Source organism: Solanum verrucosum, unplaced genomic scaffold, assembly GCF_900185275.1.
Source record: "Solanum verrucosum unplaced genomic scaffold, falcon-dt-bn FXZP01000018.1, whole genome shotgun sequence".
In the NCBI taxonomy this organism is placed as follows: domain Eukaryota; kingdom Viridiplantae; phylum Streptophyta; class Magnoliopsida; order Solanales; family Solanaceae; genus Solanum; species Solanum verrucosum.
In genome coordinates this window covers 1,178,635-1,196,682 of record NW_026020225.1, presented here as the reverse complement: position 1 = coordinate 1,196,682, position 18,048 = coordinate 1,178,635, and positions in this window count along the sequence as shown.

The following is an 18,048-nucleotide window of genomic DNA, read 5'->3' as shown; positions in this document are numbered from 1 at the left end:
GTACCTTTCAAGTACTGACGCATACGTGCGCTACATCTTCTCGTGATGTAGGTTAAGGTTCTCAGTATCCAGATCACGCTTAGATCGGTTCCCGATCTTCAGTTTAGCAGCATCAGTGGTGAGTCCTCATTCTTCGAGGACTAGTAACATGTTTATCCTTACTGCTTTTAGTCTTTAGTTTCAGTTTTTCTAGATCTAGTTGGGGCATGTCCCAACATTTCTAGTCAGTTTAGAGGCTTATTTCAGACATAGTTAGATTCAGCTAAGTGTTTTGAGTTTGATATTTCTTTTGTATTAAACTCTCAGATTTGATATATTCAGTTGTAGTATATGGGTATTCCCCATCTTTTCAGATTCATTTATGATTTAGCTTCCGCATCAGTTTATTATCTTTAGTATGCTCATGATCATGCCAGCAGGGTTAGCTTGGGATCACTTGTGGTCCTAGGTCCCGTGTCCGCGTCTCGGGGATAGCTCAAGGCGTGAAAAACTTGGTATCAGAGCATTAGGTTTAAGAGTCCTAGGATGTCTGAAAAGCTGCACTCACTTTCTTGTTACTCTTATCGTGCGTAAGGTATGATCTAATTCCATTCTAACTCGATGTTCTACGTTTCAGTGATCATACTTCTTCGTAGAGCTTATGCCAGGAATGCAAACGCAGCTCCTTCAGTTCTGGATCAGGAAGTCTCAAATGCTGAATTCAGGAATGCCATTCAGATGTTGGCTCAGAGTGTCGCTAACCAGAACAATCAGCGGGTTCAAGCTCCTGTGAATGCAAATGGTGGATCAACAGCAGCAAGGGTCTGTCCGCCTGAGTTCTTAGGATCACAGACTGGTGAAGATCCCCAGAATTTCTTAGATGAGATCAAGAAGATCTTTGAGGTGATGCAGGTCACTGGGAATGATCGGGTTGAGTTGGCATCTTACCAACTTAAGGATGTGGCTCATAACTGGTATACTCAGTGGAAGGAGAACAGGGGTACAGATGCCGCTCCTACTACTTGGGATTGTTTCAGCGAAACCTTTCTGGACAGGTTTTTCCCCATAGAGAAGCAAGGGCCCAAGAATTTATGAACTTAAGGCAGGGTAACATGATTTTCCAAGAGTATGGGCTCAAGTTTAACCAACTCTCCAGGTATGCTCCTCACATGATTGCTGATTCCAGGGCTCAGATGAATTAGTTTTTGTATGGAGTGTTAGACTTAGTGAAGACAAAGTGCAGGAATGCTATGTTGTTGGGAGACATGAACATCTCTAGGCTCATGACTCATGCTCAGCAGGTTGAGGGTGATAAGCTTAGGGAACACGCTAAGGAGACTAAGAAAGCAAGAACAGGTAACTATAAGTATTCCCAACAGAAATCGGGTGGTGGAAATCGCTCGCAGTTTTAGCAGAAGTCTTTGACTCCAGCACCTTCATCAGCTAGTGTTCCATCCCCAGGTTCTGTAATGATCAGAAAGGTAGGGTGTCAGGCTCTAAGTCTCAAGGTAGTGTTTTAGGCACCAAAAGCTACCCAACTTGCCCGAAATGTAGTAAGAACCATCTGGGCGAGTGCCTTGCAGGTAAGGAAGGATGCTTTGGGTGTGGTCAGTCTGGTCATAGATTGAAGGATTGTCCTTCAAGACAAGGTCAAGGAAGAAATAATGGTAGAGCTCAGTCTACAACTTCAGCAGCACTAGGAGGTCACCCGACTCAGCAGGGTAACTCTTCTGGTACTGGTGGCGGACAGCGCCAAAACAGGCTTTATGCTCTTCAGGCTCGTCAAGATCAAGAAGATTCTTCTGATGTAGTCACTGGTACGTTACGAGTCTTTGATCTTGATGTTTATGCATTGTTAGATCCAGGGGCTACTTTGTCTTTTGTAACTCCTTATATAGCGGTCCAAGGTGAACCAGTTATAGCTAGACGGGTATACAGAAATTGCCCTGTCACAGTCTCTCAGAAAGTCACCTCAGCAGATCTTGTAGAGTTAGAAATGGTAGACTTCGATGTCATTCTATGTATGGATTAGTTACATTCATGTTATGCCTCAGTTGATTGTACAAATAGGATTGTTCGTTTTCAGTTTCCAGACGAACCAATTCTAGAATGGAAGGGTAGTAGCTTAGCGCCTATGGGTCGATTCATTTCTTACATTAAGGCCAGAAAGATGATATCTAAGGGTTGTCTCTATCACCTAGTTCGGGTTAAGGATTCTAGTTCCGAAACCCCAACTCTTGAGTTAGTTCCAGTGGTTAATGAGTTTCCAGAAGTGTTCCCAGAAGATCTTCCTGGAGTTCCTCCCGAAAGGGAAATAGACTTTGGAATTGATCTCCTTCCAGATACCCAGCCTATCTCTATCCCTCCTTACAGAATGGCTCCAGCTGAGCTTAAGGAATTGAAAGAGCAGTTGAAAGACCTTCTAGATAAGGGCTTCATCAGACCTAGTATTTCGCCATGGGGTGCACCAGTGTTGTTCGTGAAGAAGAAAGATGGTTCTCTCAGAATGTGCATTGACTATAGGTAGTTGAACAAGGTCATAATCAAGAATAAATATCCCATCCCCAGGATTGATGACTTGTTTGACCAACTTCGCTAGTCATTTCTCAAAGATAGACCTCAGATCAGGTTATCATCAGCTTAGAGTCAGAGATAGTGACATTCTGAAGACAGCCTTCAGAACTCGGTATGGTCATTATGAATTTGTAGTTATGTCATTTGGACTAACCAATGCTCCTGCAGCTTTCATGGATTTGATGAACAGAGTGTTCAAGCAGTACTTGGACTTGTTCGTTATCGTCTTTATTGATGATATCCTCATTTACTCTAGGAATGAGGAAGAGCATGCAAGTCATTTGAGAGTTGTTCTGCAAACTCTCAAAGATTACCAGTTATTTGCAAAGTTTAACAAGTGCGAGTTTTGGTTACAATCAGTTGCCTTCCTTGGGCATATTGTGTTTAGTGAAGGAATTCGAGTAGATTCCCAGAAGATAGAAGCAGTGAAACAATGGCCCAGACCTACCTCTGCTACAGATATCAGAAGTTTCTTGGGTCTAGCGGGCTATTACAGATGGTTTGTGGAAGGATTTTCATCCATAGCCTCTCCATTGACTAAGTTAACTCAGAAAAAGGTTAAGTTCCAATGGTCAGATGATTGTGAGAAAAGCTTTGCAGAACTGAAAACTAGGTTGACTACAGCTCCTGTCTTGACTCTACCAGAGGGTTCAGATGGTTATGTGATCTATTGTGATGCATCCAGAGTCGGCCTAGGTTGTGTGTTGATGCAGTGAGGTAAGGTTATAGCTTATGCTTCTAGACAGCTTAAGGTACATGAGAAGAATTATCCAACTCATGACCTCAAGCTAGCAGCAGTGATGTTTGCACTTAAGATTTGGAGACATTACTTGTATGGTGTTCACGTAGATGTGTTCACAGACCATAAGAGCCTTCAATAAGTGTTCACCCAGAAAGAGTTGAATTTTCGCCAGAGAAGGTGGCTTGAGTTCCTCAAAGATTATGATATGAGCGTGCATTACCATCCGGGTAAGGCGAATGTAGTAGCAGATGCCCTTAGCAGACTATCCATGGGTAGTGTAGCACATGTTGAGGAAGAAAGAAGAGAGCTAGCAAAGGATGTTCACAGACTTGCTCGCCTAGGAGTTCATCTTATGAGCATATCAGATAGTGGTGTAACGGTTCAGAATGGGGCAAAATCTTATTTGGTAGTAGAGGTTAAGGAAAAGCAAGACAGTGATCCAATCTTGCTTGAACTTAAGGGTGTAGTCCACAATCAGAGAGTGGAGGTTTTCTCCCAAGGGGGAGATGGTGTACTTCGCTATCAAGGTAGATTGTGTGTTCCTGATGTGGGTGAATTGAGACAGCATATTCTCGCAGAAGCCCACAATTCCAGTTATTCTATTCATCCAGGCGCCACTAAGATGTACCGTGATTTGCGGGAAGTCTATTGGTGGACTGGTATGAAAAGAGATATAGCAGACTTTGTGGCTAAGTGCCCCAATTGCCAGCAAGTAAAGGTAGAACATCAGAAACCAGAGGGTATGACTCAAGAGATTGACATTCCTACTTGGAAGTGGGAAGTGATCAACATGGACTTCATCACAGGTTTACCTCGTACTCGCAGACAACATGACTCCATTTGGGTGATTATTGATAGGGTTACTAAGTCTTCTTGCTTTTTGGCGGTCAAGACTACAAATTCGGTGGAGGATTACGCCAAGCTTTACATTAATGAGATTGTGAGGTTGCATGGGGTTCTTTTGTCTATCATCTCAGATAGAGGTCCTCAGTTTACCTCTCATTTCTGGAAGTCATTTCAGAAGGGTCTTGGTACTCAGGTTAACCTTAGCACAGCATTTCATCCACAGACGGATGGTCAGGCAGAACGTACCATTCAGACCTTAGAGGATATATTGAGAGCTTATGTGATCGACTTCAAGGGTATTTGGGACGATCACCTTCCTCTTATTGAGTTTGCCTACAACAATAGTTACCATTCCAGCATTCAGATGGCCCCTTATGAGGCATTGTATGGGCGTAGATGTAGATCTCCAGTTGGTTGGTTTAAAGTAGGTGAAACAGCCTTGATAGGACCAGATTCGGTCCTTGATGCTATGGAGAAAGTGCAACTCATTAGAGATAGACTTAAGACTGCTCGGAGTCGCCAGAAGTCTTATGCAGATGTGAGAAGAAGGGAACTAGAGTTCCAAGTTGATGATTGGGTTTTCCTGAAAGTGTCACCCATCAAAGGGGTGATGAGATTTGGCAAGAAAGGGAAGCTCAGTCCCAGATATGTAGGCCCTTACCGGATCTTGAAAAGGATTGGTAAAGTGTCTTATGAGTTAGAGTTGCCATCAGACTTAGCAGCAGTGCATCCAGTCTTTCACATTTCACTTTTGAAGAAGTGTGTGGGTGATCCAACATCCATAGTGCCATTAGAGAGTGTGGCCCTGAAAGATAGCCTTTCATATGAGGATGTACCAGTTGAGATTCTCGATCGTCAGGTTAGAAGGTTGAGAAACAAAGAAGTCGCTTCAGCCAAGGTTTTGTGGAGGAGTCAGTCTGTAGAGGGAGCTACTTGGGAAGCAGAAGCAGCCATGAAGTCCAAGTATCCTCACCTCTTTCCTTCTGATTCCATTCCAGCTTGAGGTAATAGTTTCTCTTCAGTTTTTCAGTCATTCATGCGAAAATTCAGCCTTAGAATCATGTTCCTTCAGTTTGTACTTGCATTTTCAGCGTATTTGCATGTTCTTGGAACTCAGTTCAGTGAGAAATTCAGTTCTCAGTGTTTAGTGGTAGTGACTGTAACCCTCTCCCTCTATTTCAGCTAGATTAGTCTTTATTCGAGGACGAATAGTCCCAAGGGGGAGATAATGTAACACCCCGTATCCGAAAATAGAGATTTCAGATTTCTAGTGTTACAGATGGCACTCACGGACACCATACACGGACCGTAGATGGACTTACGGTCCGTCCTGCAGGTCCATGGTTCGTGATAGAAAACTTCCCCAGAACTCAGTCAGAAAATTTGGCTAAGTCCCGACTCACGGACAGACCCACGGTCCGTAGATCAGACCACGGTCCGTGGTCTGTGTCTGTGGATCGAGAGTTCCCTTACCAGCCTCTGAGACAAACTACAGTTGACCAGTATGGACCGTCATTCGATCCACGGTGCGTAGGTCTAACCGTAGATGAGGTTAGCAGCTAGTTAGATGAAAAATATTGATGGGTCAACTTCATATGGTCATAACTTTTAGCACAAAACGAATTGTGTGTCCCATGACCGATGGTTAGATAGATAATTGAATTACCTTTCCAACGCCACTGAGTTTGCTAAATTCTGACCTCCGAGTAAAAAGTTATGTCCATTCTAGTGAAGCCTTGTCGGGTAGAGTCAACCTACGGACCCAATCGATGGACCGTCGATTGATTGACGGACCGTCAGTCCCGTCTGTCAGTCACTCCGATAGCAGCTAATTCGGGGGTCTTTTTGTATTTCCCTATTTCATTTAACCCCTAAGATACGTCGTTTAGACCCTAAATCATGAGGTTTTAATCAGTTTAAGCCTAGAAACATAACTAGAACTTACCTTAGTCAAAATCATTAATCAAAACTTAGAAAATTAGAAGCAAGAGAGGAGAAAAAGGTCAAGAACCCTAGTTCAAGAACGCAACAAGTTTCCTTCAGTTCCAGCCCCGAAATCGAAAGATTTCTCCGTGAAATTCGTCACCAGGTATATGAGATTTCACTAGTGGGTTCCTTTCGCCCATTGGGTCCCTAGAATTCAGTCAGTTTCTTGATTCCCTTATCATGAATAGACCTAGGGTTTCTATAATTTCAACAGATCAACATGAATTAGTTATTGTAATGTTCCAAATGAGATTATCATGTTATTGCTCAGTTTATCGCATGAATTTCAGAACCCTAGCTATGTATTTCTTTAGTTCTTGAATTATGATATACCGTGAGTTTACGGTATTTCTAATACATTTCACTTACAAGTTGTGTGTGTCTAGGGCCTTTTAATATTGGTTTTTATGTGTTTTTATCATGTTTTGCAGGAAAGGTGTTCAGGCGCGGAAATATAGAGACAGCTGAAAGAAATGCAGAATCAGGGCATTCAAGGAGGTGATCTACGGACCGTAGGTCCATTCACGGTCCGTAGGTGATGATCGTAGATCAGCAGGCATGGTATTGAGGACAAATCAGGGAAATCTGACTAAGTGTGGAACCACGGTGCCCATTGACGGTCCGTTGATTGATCTACACACCGTATTGTTGATCCGTAGAGTGATACTGTGAGGGTTCCAGTACCTGATTTTTGAAGATTCTAAGTATGGAGCTACGGAGGGGATTGACGGACCGTAGGTCGATCTACGGTCCGTACTGTCGGTCCGTCGTTTGCTTCAGAGAAGCTGATTTTTGGAAGCTGAAATATTTTCTAAGTCCCGATTGACGGAAGGGACTTACGGACAGTAGATCCATCGACGGTCCGTAAGTCGGTCTCGTGGATTGAAGACGCCTACCTGAACAAAACTTTCCCTAATTTGTTTTCTTTTTTATTTAGGATTTGTTTTCTATAAATAGGACATGTAAACCTCGTTTTTGGAGGTTAGACACTATTATTCTAGTTTTACTTTGTAACTTTGGAGATTAATTTGCAACTCTAGCAATTATTGATTTCCCAAGTTCGTTTTGAAGATTTTGGCTATGCAATTCAAGTTAAATTTTTGGGTTTATTATTCTCTTTACGTAAGTTCATGATTTCTTCATCTACAATTATGAATTGTGTTCTTGCCAATATGAATAACTAAATCCACAACTAGGGTTGTGGGAACCATGATCGATTAACAAAGTATGAATAGTAAATAAGCAATTCTTGAATAGTGTGTTGCATGTATTGATAATTCTTTCGTTTAGAAGTCTTTTTAACGGTGGCCAACGTTAGAACTCGCCTTGTTACTACTTGCCGGACCAAGGAGGTAATTAACAAGAAAAGAATTATCAACATAGATTTAGTGTGATACTATCTAATAGGCTAGTGTCGATTGGTGCGAAGTAATAACTGAGCCAAACATCGATTATGATGTCTAATATGAGGTAAAGGTAAGGGTTAGTAAATTATACACACGTAGCCGGACCAAGGTGCGGGGTGAAATTCTCTAGATGCCGGACCAAGGATTTAGAGATAACTAACTTATCACTTTGCATGTAATACACTAGAAAAGGATTGCTATTACTAGGATTACTACGTTATGAGATTGTGGGGAACACGTATACCCTAGTTATTTCTCTTATCTTGATAACAACCAAAGTTGAGTTTGATTATTGATTACTTATTAAGTTCTTACTATTTTTTTCACACAAGCACAACCCCCCTTTTATTACCTGTTTCTGGAAATAATTTGACTAATTGAATATAATTGTTCGTTAAAGTAAAGTCTAAACCATTTTCCTCGTGGGATCGATCCCAACCTACAAGTTGGGTTCTTTACTTGATAATGATCGCTTATACTTCTGTAAGGAGGTGTAATTTGAGCGTATCAAATTTGATCTCAATCACCCCACTCCTTGTTGCTTGTAAGGTAATAGACTTTCCCTTCACTTTGAATTTCGATTCATAGATTGAATATAGACAGTCGGGAGTTGGGTCTTGACCTTAGGTAATTATTAGATGAAAGTGCTAATAAACTTGAATATTACAATGCCCTTGGGACGATAGATAGTGATTGTATAGCATTATTGTATGTGATCGTAAAATCTATATGCTAGTTTCGACTTAGGGTTCCATATCTAGTCTAAATTGTTGGGTATAATAATCGGTTGGAATCTTAAGAATGACGAACTACCATAATTTAAATTTATAAATACATGATGAGGTTGTGTTAATGTTGAAAACTAAGGCCAAAAATGTATGATACCTGGCACTGATGGCTTCCACGATACCCCGTCTACGGACCGTAGATGGGCTTCGTAATTGGATGCACCTGAAAAATTTCACTAAGTGTGAAACCACGGAGGTGGACTACGGTCCGTAGGTCCATCTACGGACCGTTCTGCACTTCCGTGGTTTCCATCTGCGACCTATATGTCAGGACCCCTGATCCACGGAAGAGATCCACGGACCGTAGATCAGTCTACGAACCGTAGGTCTCCTCCGTAAATGACCACTGTAGCATCTGTCAAAAAAAAATTTGTGGACTTAGTTGAGGGTCGTTACCAATTCTAAAAGTTTCTTTTGTTGCATATGGTTAGTGTTGGCACTAATATCGTTATGGCAGGTACGATGGCACCCAAAAAGATGGTCACCTACTCAAAACGGGGCAAGTCCAAATCTATTGCCCCTAGTTTCCGGTTAATTGATGAGGACACCGACACCGACTCTGACCCAGCATATGTGTCTCTCAACCCTAGGGCTTCTCGCGCTGCACCCAGAAGCACCCCTCGGAAGGTGCTCCCCGACGTAGTCACTGTCTACCAGTCTGATGAGGAGCACACACTGATCGGGTCACCAACTGGTGCTGCTTCCAGTTCAAAGGGACCTATGTCCGGGTCCGAGTCTGCCCATGCCTCAGGCTCCCAGTCTGCCCACTCTTCATAATTCGAGTCTGCCCATGCTACAGGGTCCAATGCCAAATCATCCACAGGGTCTGGAGAAAATGACCAAGCAGCCTTGTCTGACGAGGCAACTAGCTCAGAGTCCATACCTGCACCACGGAATGATGAGCCCACTCATGTAGCCGGTGAGCTGAATAGGTGGTGCGTAGAAGGTCAATGGCAGATCTATCGGGATGCTAAGATGGTCAATGACAAACAAAAGATGGCCCAACTAATTACAAAGGAGCGCAGAGTCCTCACGGGGAGCTTGCATACTGTTCCAGATATTCACAGGTTGTTCAACCTTCACAAGTGTGACTGGATGGCTCGAGAACTAGGGACGTATAGCGAGGAGATTGTACGGGAGTTCTATGCTTCCTATGCGGCCACTCTCCGCGGTTTCATTTCTAAGCGGTCAAAGCCACTAGCTCAAGCTCCGCTCAGTTCCACCTTGGTTCAAGGGTGTCCGGTGGACATATCACCCGCCACAATTAGCCGTTTTATCTATGTTCCTACCACGGGCCACTCTTGGCTCCTAACACTTCAGAGTTTGATTACTGCTAGGACATCGTGCGGAGTGGCGCTTTTCAGAGGAATGCTGAGCAGCGACAGGCTGTTATACTATGGTTGGCCAGGTACATTGTTGCGGATGGCGAGCGGGCGGAATGGGTCACTGCTCCACGGTTGGGCATCCGGAAGGCCACGTTAAATTTTGTGGCCAAGTTGTTCTGGCTGCTGATGAGTAACAGAGTGTCGCCTACAAAAGCTGACAATCAAGTCACTTGGGATAGAGGTGATGGTTGCAGCATTGGTAGCAGGAGTAGAGATCGACTTTGCCCGCATGCTATTGGTAGAGATTCACGAGAGAGCTTTCAGGACCTCCACTACTTATCCCTTCCCATGTCTGATTTTTCATTTGTGCAGGGACTCTGGAGTCCGATCTAGCATTGTGACAAGTTAGTCCACCCTACAGGGGCATTGGACATCGGCCTTATTCGAGATGAGGCAAATGTGGCAGCACCTCGCAGAGAGCCCCAGATTGAGGTACCTCCCTTGGGTTCCGATCTTGCAGACACTGTGGGACAGGCACAGGGTGGTGACCCCATTATCCCAGACCACACCGACACTGTCCCAGGCTCCTCTTTTCAGGCAGCTAGTATTGCTCCTAGCTCTTCCCGGTCCACACCACAGTTAGGAGCGACGGTTGTCCCGATGGCCAGAGTACAGAAGTTAGAGGCGCAGATGGCCACACTGCTACATCACATCCAGCCGTGGATGCAAAAGTCGATTGGCGAGTCTGAGGTTAGAATGGAGCGCAGGATGGAGGGGATGATGGACCGGAAGGTCCAGGCTGTTAATAAGCGCCTTGATGCCTTTGAGTTGCGAGTCCTCGAGTGATCAGCTCCGGGCATAGAGCTATCTGCTTTGCAGGCTGACTTAGCCAGCCTCCGGAATGACGTTGATGCCCTTCTTACTGCACCTTCAGTTGAGACTCAGGCTGCTCCCACTGCACTGGCTGATGATACAGTGCTAGAGGCTCTATTTGTGGGACCGCCGAGGAGGGGCCTGCATCGACACATGCCAAGGGCAAGCGACACCGCTCTCATCGCACGGAGGAAGAGAAAGCTCAGAAAAGACAGCATCGGCAGGAGAAAGAGGCTAGGAGGGCCTCGATTGCAGACGAAGAGTTGCGCCAGCAGAGGGTGCGTGAGAGAGCTGCAGGGGCATCGAGCTCTGCCCCAATTGCAGAGGTTCAGCCTATTTTGAGGGACGTTGTGAGCACCACTGATGGTGCAGAACGGTTGATAGAGAGCACTACTGAGGGTACTAGGATTGCTGAGGTGGGCACTACTGAGGGTGCCCCCACTGATGTTCCAGTGAGTTCCGAGAAACCGGACCCCCTGCTTGTTGATGAGTCGTCGGCGCTTTGCGCCACAAGTTTGCTTCACCCAAATCCATTTTCTTTTACTGTTTCTGTATGCATTGTGGACAATTGCATCTATTTTTGTTGGGGGTGGGGTAAATGGATTGTGATTGATAGGGTGAAATCTGAATAACCCAACTCATGAATCCTCTCTTGGGGTTTTCTTGCCTGTGTTCTTTTTCCCCAAGAGACTGTTTAATTTTTGTTGAACCAGCATGTCTTAGGATTGTATGTGTAGAAGCATGATACAGAATGAAGCATGATGGCTTATGAAAAATGATACTCGTCAGTGTCTGGGATGTATGCTAGAAGTAGGCTACGATTAGTTGATTGTGTTGGCTCTGAGTATAACATAGTAACAATCGACTTGATTGCATGACTAGACCTGAAACTTGAACTGGGTAATCTGATAATCTGATAATGAAACTATGTGCCAAGAGTGGGTGAGAATCATTGACTGTTCAAACGGTTTTGTGCAAAACTAGAACTTACCCGGTTAGTCCTGCTAAGACAATTTAATCTAGAGGATAGGAAGTGATCATAGGCCATTGTTCTGAAAAATCCACAAATTGCCTAGAAGGATTCAACCAAATGAAATAACTGTCCTCTTTGATCCAACTTTGAGCCTAAAAATAAACCATTTCTTTCTAAAACCCTGAACTCACTTTCCCATAATCTACTATGTTGGCCCCGGTCCCTCCTTGGACATATGCACTTTGACTTAGGCCAAAAGCCTAAGTTGAGGGTGGCTAATGTAAAAAGTAACTTCAATCTTGGCCCTAACCTGACATCGGGTATTCTGCACCTCAACTAACGGAAAATCTATAAGTTGAGGGTGGCTATGAAAGAGGAAACTGAAATAAAAATGGGTATGAAAAAAAAGAGGGGAAAACGTGAGGAAAGGATGTGACTTGTTAAAAGCTAGAGGAACGGTAAAATAAAAGAAAAATGAGCTACAAAGTCTAAAGTCACATCCGTGGTTGAAGAAAATTAAGGGAATGAAGGTAAAGAGATAATATGACAAAAATAGGGCAAAAAGAGGTTAAAAGCCTAGTGTAATGACAAGGAGGGCAGAAAGTCACTAAGCAGTACCCAAATGTACCACACTTGACCCTGAGCCTACGTTACAAGCCAATAAAGTCCTATAGTGATCCTAGAGTCTAGTTTGGAGAGTCTAAGCAGTGAAAATAAGGGCAAGCTTATGGCAGTAAGCACTAACTGTATTTGAAATTACTTCTGAGCGTGAGTGTTGAATAAATCCTTGTACCATGAATGACATTAAATTTTTGCGAAAAGGGGATTTCGTTTGAAGTAAGGGCACTAGTTACATCGTCGGAAAGTTGGTACATGGGTGACAGTGAGAAGGTGTTTGTTGTGTGTCAGTTGGTTGGTCTGTGTCATGATTTGATCCACATGAATTGGCTTGTCGAGTCTAAGAAAACGAATGTGCACCCGAACAATGAGGAGGTAGAGAGCCATGTGAGTGCTTGAGTTTAGAAATGCTTGCTTCTATACAAGTGTCGTTTAGAGTTGTAGTGCGTCGCTTGAGGACAAACAACGAATTTAAGTTGAGATTGCTGATATACCGTGAGTTTACGGTATTTCTAATACATTTCACTTACAAGTTGTGTGTGTCTAGGGCCTTTTAATATTGGTTTTTATGTGTTTTTATCATGTTTTGCAGGAAAGGTGTTCAGGCGCGGAAATATAGAGACAGCTGAAAGAAATGCAGAATCAGGGCATTCAAGGAGGTGATCTACGGACCGTAGGTCCATTCACGGTCCGTAGGTGATGACCGTAGATCAGCAGGCATGGTATTGAGGACAAATCAGGGAAATCTGACTAAGTGTGGAACCACGGTGCCCATTGACGGTCCGTTGATTGATCTACACACCGTATTGTTGATCCGTAGAGTGATACTGTGAGGGTTCCAGTACCTGATTTTTGAAGATTCTAAGTATGGAGCTACGGAGGGGATTGACGGACCGTAGGTCGATCTACGGTCCGTACTGTCGGTCCGTCGTTTGCTTCAGAGAAGCTGATTTTTGGAAGCTGAAATATTTTCTAAGTCCCGATTGACGGAAGGGACTTACGGACAGTAGATCCATCGACGGTCCGTAAGTCGGTCTCGTGGATTGAAGACGCCTACCTGAACAAAACTTTCCCTAATTTGTTTTCTTTTTTATTTAGGATTTGTTTTCTATAAATAGGACATGTAAACCTCGTTTTTGGAGGTTAGACACTATTATTCTAGTTTTACTTTGTAACTTTGGAGATTAATTTGCAACTCTAGCAATTATTGATTTCCCAAGTTCGTTTGGAAGATTTTGGCTTTGCAATTCAAGTTAAATTTCTGGGTTTATTATTCTCTTTACGTATGTTCATGATTTCTTCATCTACAATTATGAATTGTGTTCTTGCCAATATGAATAACCAAATCCACAACTAGGGTTGTGGGAACCATGATCGATTAACAAAGTATGAATAGTAAATAAGCAATTCTTGAATAGTGTGTTGCATGTATTGATAATTCTTTCGTTTAGAAGTCTTTTTAACGGTGGCCAACGTTAGAACTCGCCTTGTTACTACTTGCCGGACCAAGGAGGTAATTAACAAGAAAAGAATTATCAACATAGATTTAGTGTGATACTATCTAATAGGCTAGTGTCGATTGGTGCGAAGTAATAACTGAGCCAAACATCGATTACGATGTCTAATATGAGGTAAAGGTAAGGGTTAGTAAATTATACACACGTTGCCGGACCAAGTGCGGGGTGAAATTCTCTAGATGTCGGACCAAGGATTTAGAGATACCTAACTTATCACTTTGCATGTAATACACTAGAAAAGGATTGCTATTACTAGGATTACTGCGTTATGAGATTGTGGGGAACACGTATACCCTAGTTATTTCTCTTATCTTGATAACAACCAAAGTTGAGTTTGAATATTGATTACTTATTTAGTTCTTACTATTTGTTTCACACAAGCACAACCCCCCTTTTATTACCTGTTTCTGGAAATAATTTGACTAATTGAATATAATTGTTGGTTAAAGTAAAGTCTAAACCATTTTCCTCGTGGGATCGATCCCAACCTACAAGTTAGGTTCTTTACTTGATAATGATCGCTTATACTTCTATAAAGAGGTGTAATTTGAGCATATCAAATTACACATGCTAGGTCAGATATTTCAGTATTCAGTTTTACATACCTCAGTTTTTGAATGCATCATTATCAGATTAATTGTTGCATTCTCAGTTTGCATGTTCAGTTTCGAGCTATCCAGTATTTACAGAAATTCAGTCATAACTTGTTAACCACTTAATTCATTGAGAGTAGCATAATACCGAGTTGGACTAGGGTTTCAGCGTACCCATATAGTCCCAGAACTACGAGCCATGTAGGTGTAAGTCCCCTCTGTCGGCAACATCAGTTTAGTGATCACGCCAGCATGCCTCTATACCTCTGGTAGGGTATATTGGGTCCTCTCGATGGGGCGTATACATCGGACGCCACATTTAGCTCATGTGGTTTTATGTCAGTTATTAGTAGCTCCCACAGTTCAGTCAGATTCTATTGCATTGACCATTTATCAGTATATTCAGTATTTAGTCTCAGCATGTTATAAATTGGTCATTGCATTCAGTTAGCTCAGCATTCAGTATCTATATCATGTTCAAATTATTTCATTGCTTTATTGCTTTGTTCAGTTATATGTTATTTCAGCTTTACTCTATCCTTCATGCTCAGTACCTTTCAAGTATTGACGCATACGTGCGCTAGATCTTCTCGTGATGTAGGTTCAGGTTCTCAGTATCCAGATCACGCTTAGATCGGTTCTCGATCTTCAGTTCAGCAGCATCAATGCTGAGTCCTCATTCTTCGAGGACTAGTGACATGTTTATCCTTACTGCTTTTAGTCTTTATTTTCAGTTTTGCTAGACCTAGTTGGGGTATGTCCCAACATTTCTTGTCAGTTTATAGGCTTATTTCAGACATAGTTAGATTCAGCTTAGTGTTTTGAGTTTGAAATTTCTTTTGTATTAAACTCTCAGATTTGATATATTCAGCTATAGTATATGGGTATTTCCCATCTTTTCTGATTCATTTATGATTTAGCTTCCGCACCAGTTTATTATCTTTAGTATGCTCATGATCATGCCAGCAGGGTTAGCTTGGGATAACTTGTTGTCCTAGGTCCCGTGTCCGCGTCCCGGGGGTAGCTCGGGGCGTGACAAACTAGGGTGGTGTTGTACCACTCTCTGGAAAGAGAGGTCGACCCATACCCCGACCCACCTCACGGCGCATGTGAGCCATCTGTGAAAAGAGTGAAACAAGTGAGATTTCAAAAAACCAATAACACACAGGTTGCACGAAAGCGATACAAAAGAGTAATATTTCTAAAAACATCGTTTAGTCTCCCAAAGATAAGACATGTACGTCTTTACACTAATCTGTAGGACTCTACTAGGTATAAGCTATGTACAAGTGAGACTAGTGAACCTAAGGCTTTGATATCAACTTATCATGACCTGAATCCCCGATCCATGATGGCACCTACTAAAATCCACCAGTAGGTCAATTGATCCTTACGCAGAACGAAAAGTAGTGAGTACAAGGGTAGAACTAAACAAAAAATAATATAAACAATAAGAAAAGGTAGAAACGGAAAGCAAACCCAAAACTATACAGGATAGATATCCTCCTAGAACTTGGAAGTCATAAATACAGAGCTGTCTAAAAAATATACAAGTTCCAAAAGTGGACCACAACAATCCGTCTCAAAGGATAAAGATAAACTAACATATGTACAGAAGGAGACAAGTTGATTCAAGACGCCAAGTGGTTACCCTCGTCTCTAATATCCCCAAGTTGCAAAAGATGGCACGAACTATCATCGCTGGTAGCTGGTACTAAGACCTGCATCATGAGAGTATAGCATAAGTACCAAAACAAGGTACTCAATAGGCATCATAGGCCGACCAACAAAGAAAGGTAAAGACAATCAGAAAAAATATATTCTAGACACAAACAGAGACCAAGAGGATATGAAAAGAAGGCACACGACCATACCGAAAGTAAATCTAAGTACAACTAAAATAAATATAACTGGACCCCATAACCCCTGAAGCTACACTCATGCGCATGTTTGAATAAAACCCGAATGGACCCCATAAGCTCAATAAGTACACAAAATAAATAAGTCTACAGGAAAGAAGAGTAATCCAGATCCAAATTCAATAACCAATCAACTCCGAGACCAACTAGCAAGAGTAACAATCAACTCAACCAAACAACTCCCAACCCAACTAGCAAGAGTGACTATCAACCCAGGCCGCCCAGCCCTACAATCAAGTCTAGGGGCATCAACCTCATAACTAGCTAGAGTGTCTCAGGGTCGTGTCAACTCCATAGAGGATCACAGATATCTAGGCCGCTGAGCCTACTCCCAAGGGCTTCAGTCGACTAGTTAGCAAGAGTGTCTAGGGGAATATCCACTACGAAGAGGATCACAAGTATGCTCCAAGCCACTGTTGATCGACGTCCACTCCCGACGATATTAGAAAAGGCTCCAAGACAGAAGCACTCCAATCCCAAGAAAGCACAACATCTATGATAATACATCAGAGGCACAAAAATGGGGAGAGCAGACAAAAAGGCTAACAAGTAGCTAAAATGCCCAAGCTAAGGCTCATACTATCAGACGCTAGTCTACTATTCCAGTATACAGGGCTCTAGTCCATCAGAAATGACATCGGAGGCATACCATAGTCACAAGATGAATGGGTGTAAGGGAACACTAGTCTATCCTAGACTAAGGCCAAAACATGCTCCAAAAACAAGTAAATCACATAGCATACTACAACACACATACAACCCTCCACCAACATAGTAATATCCTATAAACATTATTAATCAACTCTAGATCCTGGTTTCCAAGAAGAAATAAATAGGTACCCACCCCAAATTTACACTCATCGTCATAAATTTACAAATTCATGCTCAGTCTAATATGAGCCAACATTGTAGGATAATCGTGCGCTCTCCAAATGACAAGGCCAGAGATTTTTCCTTCAGAACGACCTCTGAGAGATTGTAATGACCCTTCTGGTCATTTCTGTGTTTTTCCTTCTGTGTGTCATTTAGAGCGTTCCTGTAGCGACCCCACTTGCAAGGACTGACAGTTCGGTCACCTGGTCGTTCGTTTGGCTTTTGTGCGAGTTTTATGTTTTTGGAGCTTATGAACCTTGAACAATCATTTTCGATCAAAAGTACAAGAACATGACATCAGAATTTAATTCTGTCAATTCCATCAGATCCGAAAGATTCAGTTTAGGCTAGTAGCATGGTCGGCATGACTCCCGAGGTTTTCAGTGTGAGTCAGTGCGATTAGGCGTTTTAACTTTAAGTTTAAGCCTAAGTTTGACTTTAGTCAACATTCTGAATAAACGCGCTCGGATGAGAATTTTGTTAGTGCAGTTAGCTCTGTAATGTCGAGTTTGGTCTGGATTGGCCAAGTCAGCACATTTCCTTCTTATTCAGTCTTCATTTAGCCCCGAGAGGTTGGCTCGTATCTACATTCGGGAGGTGGTTCGACTTCATGGGGTGCCAGTTTCTATTATATCAGATAGAGGTTCTCAGTTTACGTCTAGCTTTTGGAGGACCTTTCAGGATGAGTTGGGCTCTCGGGTTGACCTTAGCACAGCTTTCCACCCGCAGACTGATGGTCAGTTGGAGTGTACTATTCAGGTCATTGAGGACATGTTGCGGGCTTGTGTTTCGGAGTTTGGTGGTCATTGGGACTAGTTCTTGCCTTTGGCGGAGTTTGCGTATAATAACAGCTACCATTCTAGCATTCAGATGGCCCCGTTCGAGGCATTGTATAGTAGGAGTTGTCGCTCTCTGGTGGGTTGGTTTGAGCATACAGAGCCTAGGTCACGGGGTACGAATTTGATTCAGAAGGCTTTGGACAAGTTGAGAGTGGTTCAGGATAGACTCAGGACGGCTCAGAGTAGGCACCAGAGTT